This window comes from Monodelphis domestica, chromosome 7, assembly GCF_027887165.1.
Source record: "Monodelphis domestica isolate mMonDom1 chromosome 7, mMonDom1.pri, whole genome shotgun sequence".
NCBI lineage: Eukaryota > Metazoa > Chordata > Mammalia > Didelphimorphia > Didelphidae > Monodelphis > Monodelphis domestica.
The window spans coordinates 38,824,046-38,831,251 of record NC_077233.1 but is presented as its reverse complement, the minus strand read 5'-3'; positions in this window follow the sequence as shown (position 1 = coordinate 38,831,251).

Genomic DNA, 7,206 nt, shown 5'->3' with positions numbered 1-7,206 from the left:
TTTTGCATTCTGTTCTATTACATTTGTCTTTTAGTATTAAAAATTGTCTCTGGGTCTCTCAGTCTCTTTGTTTGCCTCTGTCTCTCTTAATCTTTTGCCTGTGTCTATTTTGGCATATTCTTGCTTTAGTGTCATTACATATGGGTTTAATTATTTTTGTTTTTTCCTCTCTTATTAATGAAGGGATTCAGCAGCAACATTTTGCTTCTAAGAAATATTTTGGCCTTATTCCATAAGTTTTAATGTGCATGATTATTATTATATGCATTTTAAATCTTCTCAGTTGTTTCTGATTTATCTTTAACGCAATCACAAATAATTAGAATACTTAGTTACTATGTGATTTTTATATTTAGTCAATATTTTAACATTTTTACTGAATTATTATCTGAAATTTTTTTAAATAATGTTTTTATGTAAGGTTTTTCTATAGTCTAACATGTTGAGGAATTTTTGTGTGAGCATTCTACATATAATTTTAAGAGGCAGTTTATTCTTCAGTTCTATAATTGATTCTCTCCACATATCTCCAGTATTTTCAGTTTCTTAAGTGAAGTCATGTCTGTATGTTCTTGAAGTCACATCTGTTCTTTCTTGATTCTTTTAATTATTTCTATAATTATAATAATTAATATATGAAATTCCATTTTCTTCATCATGTTCTGGTTACATTCTTGGTAGTTTTCCATTATGAATATGTTTAATCTTCACATAAATCAATATTTATTACAAAGCTGGTAATTTTTTTACCTAACTCTTCATTACATAATGCCCTTCTGGATCTTTTAGTGCATTCTATTCTACTTTAAATTCTAATTTATAAAAACCTGTATTTTTTATTTGCATAATAAAACAGAAGTATTAATGAGGGCCTAGGTCCCTCCATCCATTCATATGAACACAACAGAAACTTAATCTCTAAACCAAGACCACCTCATTTGGTCCACCATCCTAAATTGGCATAGAAGAATCTCAAAATCTCTAGGCTTGTGGAAACCACCTGACCCATAGAAGGTATAATATCTACAAAGTGTGGGAAACACTCACTGCATTACAGAAACTCTGCTCTTGGCAGTACCCTAATCCACTTCAGCTTCCAGTATGGCTGCACCCTCTGCTTGATCCTTGGTCATTCTTGCTATGCCTGGATCTGCCTCATGCCAAAAGGGTTCATGGTTTTCCTATTAAAGTTTTACCATTGGCAAACAGCTGGAGGGTCTGGGTTGGCTGGCTACATCCTCGTTGTCATCATAGATTCTGCCACTAGTCATCTTGAAAAGCCTTTGTCATCTATTCCCACATCTTACTTTCCTCCCTCATCCTGTATCAACCACAAAGTAGAGGAGTAAAATTGACAGTGACATAGCAGAGTCACTGGTAAGGATGTTATATCGATAAGCAGTCTGGATTTGCCATATCATTCATTCAGATTAGCACATGCAGTCAGGCAAGTCAAATTCTCTCACACTAATGAATGCCTAAATATTGTCTTTTCTCCAACTCCTTCCCATCATGTTATGTTCCAAAGAGTGAAAGTTTTAAGTGAAAGCTCTGAAATAAGCAGAAAACAGAAAGAGAACAGACTTCACAACCAGAAGATATTTGCTGCTATTCCCCTTTCTACAATCATTTTAGCATTGCGTCAGTTGCTATCTCTAAAAGAGAAAAGTAAAAGCCAAAAGCAAAATGAAAATTTCTTGCTTTTTCTAGATATCATGAAGTGAAAGATGTACCACAGAATCTCATTGAGGATAAAAAATAATTAGAAGGTTTCCTCTAATACAATCATAATCATGGCAGAACTTCATATTTTAACCTGCCTTCTGCCCCTCATAATACACACACACACTAAAATAAAATATTCATAGATATTGATTATAGAATATTTTAACAAACTATTTTGATTCTAACTAGCCAATGATGTCCTGGTCTTAGAAGCATGTGTTAAAGGAGCTGTCCACTGGCAAACTAAATGGCATCCAGTTTCTGAAAGTTTCGTCCATTTCAAAATATGCACAAATAATCCTTTAGTGTTTTCTTGCACTCAACTCATGATAATTAAAAAAAAAAGTCAACCAAAAGATTGGTTGCTGAACTAGAAATGAGTGCATATAAAAGGCTCTAAGAGAGGTAAAATGAGGTCTTTCTTTTCTCTTGGTGAACAAGGCAAAAAATGTGTGCCTTCTGATGAGTAGACCCATATATTAGGACATATGGCACTTTAGTCCTTGTTGTGTCTGTTCTTTTTGTACTTAGATGGAGGATAGGAAACAGAAGGATCTTGTGGGTTTTGAAAGGTCAGAAGAGACAACAGAGTTCTCTAGTAAACATAGCTTCCTCAGCCCTAAGAAGCAATATGCTTGACCCAGACAAGTAATAGTTCAATCCAGTCTGGAAAGCAAAAGAATAATTTGTCTCTTGGCTGTGTTACATCCAGAAATGAACTGGTTATGGCAATTCCCTGACTTCTATCAAGAGTTTTGAGTCTTATCCAAGAGTAAACATGGAACAGGGAGGTGTGGTAATTTGCTTCTCTAGGTTTTCCAAAACTTCTTCAGTAAATATCCTTTTGTTAATTCTAACTGGTTTTAATTGGTTCATCTATATTGAAAAGAAATCAATGGGGAATTAATCAATGGTATAGATAATACTGCAAAAATATTAACTCATACTGAACAACTAATACTGAGGAGAGTATAACTGTAATAGAGGCTTGATCAGATAATAAGAAAAAGCCCAATAACTCTTAGAATCATACCAGAGAAAACTAGAAAGCCACTTGGAAGGAGCTAGGTAAAGAACAATATCTTACATTGTATTCCAAAATAAGATCAAAATGGGTAAATGATTTAGACATGGAGGAGAATACCAGAAGCAAACTGGGAGACCATGGAATGGTTAGCTTGTCAGATTTATGGATAAGGAAAGAATTTATTAGAAAACAAGTGACAGAAAGCATTATGGTGCATAAAATGGATAATTATGATAACATTAAATTCAAAAAAGTTTTGGGGTTGTTTGTTGTTTTTTGTTTTCTTGTTTTTGCACAAACAAGAACAGTACAAGGTAGAGCAGCAGGAAAACAGAAAATGGGTTGGGATGGAGATTTTAATAGCAAATGTCTCTGATAAAAGCCTCATTTCTTTACTATATAGAGAACTGAGTCAAATTTATAGAATACAAGTCAGCTCCAAATTTATAAATGCTCAAGGGATATAAACAGGCAATTTTCAGATGAAGAAGCCAAAGCTATGTATACTCAAATGAAAAAATGCTCCAAATCATTGATTATATGAATGCAAATTAAAACAAGTCTGAGGTACCATCTCACCCCAGTGAGATTAGCTAATAAAAGAGAAAATGATAAATACATAGAGACTGAACCAGTGAGATAAACCACATGTCCAGAAAGAGAGAGAGCCATCCCTTGCTCTCAATCTACTTATACATCCCATTTCTACCATTCTTCCTGGAACCCCCTGATCACACAGGAGAGCTTGAGCCAGCCTTTTTCCAGGAAGCCACAGTACACATGCTTGACCAGTCAAATGATAGAGCATATCAAACAGAATAACAGAGTATAACATATTAAATTCACACAGAAATACTATTGTGCTATTTAAAAAAAAAGACAAGCAGGTCTATTTCAGAAAAATCTATAAAGACTTATTTGAAGTGATGCAAAGTGAAATGGGCAGAACCAGGAGAATGCCACATAGAAATAGCAATATTGTACAATGATCAACTGGAAATGAAGCGGCTATTTTGTACAAGACAATGTTCCAAGACAACTCCAAGAATTCAAAATGAAAAATGTTATCTATCACAAGAGAAAGAATGACATTTGAATGAAGCTGAAAACATAAAAGTTTTCTCTTTATTTCCTTCTTGGGTTTTTTTTTTGTGTATGTGTGATGTATTCTACAATATGATGAATATGAAAATGTGTTTTGCATGTTAGCACATATATGACCTACATCAAATTGGTTGCTACCTCCTGGAATAGGAAGGAAAATAATTTGGAACTCAAAATTTTGGAAAAAGAATGTTAAAAATTGTTTGTACATGTAATTAGGTAAAAATAAAATATTACTGAATGAAATTGAAATAAAATTTTAATAAGAATTATTCCCATAACCCTGAGTTGAGGTTTAGGAGTGAGGAGCACACAGATGTCATCTGGAGACTTGATTTATTAATGTTTATTTGATAAGAGTCTATAAGGGTACATAACTTCATTCAATCCAAAATGCCTCCAGGCATGATATCCCAGGTTCTTTATATTTTTTTTCATTTTGTGTTGGTTTTTTTTGGATTATATCAAGGATTTCATTACTATGGTAAACTCCCAGTAAGAAAAATCCCTCATCACCTGCTCTACAATAGCTTTAATGTAATATGGGGTTCCTTAGAAGTTAAATGAATTGCCATGGCCACCTAGTTGCTATATATATATATATATATATATATATATATATATATATATATATATATATGTCAGAGGCATATATATGCCTCTCAAATCTTGCCTCTGACATATATATATATAAGATTTGAGCTGAGATCATCAATTGATTTGATTGGAGAATAAAACCTAGGAGGAACTTCTGAAGGCATAGTAATCCAAACCCCTCTTTTTTCAAATGAGGAAATAGGCCCAGAGAAGTGAAATTAGCTTGCCCCAATTCATGAAAGTAATAAATAGCAATTAAAAAATAGCAAAAATTCAAATATATATCTTTTGACTTAGCCTTCTTTCTAATAATCATTTTGCCTCTCATTATAACTAGAAGTGTGTAAGGGTTAAAATTATGGTTGGACTGAATATATGAGTAGAGTCACCAAGAAATTTATTATTCAAGTCAGAATGACTTTTTATGGTAGTTTATTTACAAAAAGAGAGAGAGAAAGTAAGGAATAATGAGAGAGAGGATAGGGTAAGATATCTAACCTAACACACTAAGTATTTTGCTCTGGCCCTGGCTCAACCCAAACAGGGCTGATTAGTCCTCAGCAAGAGGGTGGAAAACCTGGTGATAAATAAAGCAAGGGCTGCAGCCACAAAGCCTCTCCTAAGAGAAGACCTCTCTTGAGGCTAATCCCTCCAGAAAATCAGGGAAGACGTCACCTGTTCACTCACCCACATGGTAGTTCAAAGGGAGAGATTCAAGGGCAGCCTCACCAAGTCCAGTCAACAGATTCTTCACCAGCCTCCAATCTGAACACTGAACTCTGAAGAAGTCCCTCTCCCAGGAAATAAGAGCTCCTTTGAAACAGGCTTCTTTGAGTCACTTCCTGTGCCTTCCTCTACTTTACTTGGACCAATTATAGTCTATAATTTTAGGACTGCCCAGTGAACAGTCAGTCCCTTCTGATTTGTCACCCACTTTCAGCACACATGGGCTACAGACCTCCCCCTCTCAAGTGTAAGTGGGGTGTATATGCTTCTGGTGATTTAGTCTAAAAAATGGGCAGAGGAGAATTAATCCCAAATTCATAAGTGTCATCCCTTTTATATGGATCCCCAAACTTGGGTTTACAAAGGTAAATGACTGACTCAGGTTCATAGATCTAATCATTATTGTCAATGTGGAATCTAGAAGCCCCCAAACTTGTAGCCTAGTAAGATTCCATGATCCCCAGTTTAGTTTTGAAGGTGAAAGCCTCAAATTTGACCTTGTCTCATGAGAGTTTCTCCCTGAGGGAAAGTTCAACTTCTGGAGTCTCAAACTAACAATAGACCTTGAAGTAATTAAAGTAGGGTTGGCTAATCCCATTAGGTGTTAAGTTTCTTTTTTTGTCCCAATGGTTTCTTCCCTTAGTCCAAAATCTTTTACCAAGGTAGCCCAGCCCTTGGCTGAATCTTCCCTTTTGTGTCCATTGTAAAGCATCAGACCCTCACTGTTTTTCCTGTCTGGGAATCCTCATTTTTCTTTGTTACCATTGTAAAGTCAATCTACTATGCCTCTCATCCTCAGTCCCATGTTCCCCTAGAAAGGTATTTAAGCTTCCCAATTAATGGCTCTTTGGAGTTGTCAATCAAGCTCACTTGGCTCTCCCAGGGGTCAGTGACCAGAGCAACCAGGGTCTTGGAACTCTGAGTGGGTATGTAGTGAGCAGTTCGGTGTGGAGGCCTTGTGGAAAGCACTGAACCCCTTTCCTTAATTAAGGAATGGTTTTTCTCACCATTTAATAGTTCTGTTTTTTCCAGTTAACACTATCATAGAAAGGAATTAGACCCACACCTTTTTAGTCTGCCTCTCTCAGCTTCAATCCCCACATCTGATACATATAGAGTGTGATCCTGGATAAATCCCTTAATCCTTCAGTGTTCTAGACAACTATGGAAGCTTACAAATTTCCAGACAAGTTCCAATATGCATTGATAGAGGAAATTTCTTCCTCTGGGAATTCCCCATATAAAAATTTACAGGTCCAATTCCTTTCCAACTCTAGATTCAATCTTCATTCTACTCTGCCTTTCTAAATTTAAAAAAAAAATAACAAATACTAAAGAAAGTGGTTATCCCATTCCCACTAAAAGAATCATTTTCTATTAGAATCTTAGATATAACTCTTGAGGAAGTAACAGGAGAAGATCATGGGAATTCAAATAGCAGACAATAGGGAGTTTTTCAAAAATGGCTCCTGGAGCAAAGAACAAAATTAAATTTCCCCCAATGGTTCCCAGTGCCCAAAGCAAAAACACTTATAATTTCCCCTAGTGATTCAAACCCCATTTATCCTTGAGGCAGAATGGAACTCAGTGGGGCTTGCTGGCTAGGCAACATTAAGCTAACCAATCTAAGGACTCTATAGAAATTCCCACTCACATATCCCTCACCATCTATTAATGATCCCTTAATATCAGAAATCTTTTAAGAGCTACTATTTTTGGAAGAGCTTGGGCATTTATTGGCAGAATACTTCTCAAGGTGAACTCCAAGATACAAATTTGCAACAGTGAAAGAAAGATGTATTTAATGGGAACCAAAAGACACTTAGACAAACATGAAGAAGCCCTAGAAATCTATATTTTAAAAAGGTCTCATTTAAAAAATAGAGCCCTTAATGATAATCCTAAATTGATGAAATAGATATTAATTATACAAAGGAAATGGAAGATTCCCAACTGGCATACGTCCTACACCCAATAGGACCTGCCATTATTAAAGTTACCACTAAGAGAGGAGATAAATATTAAGT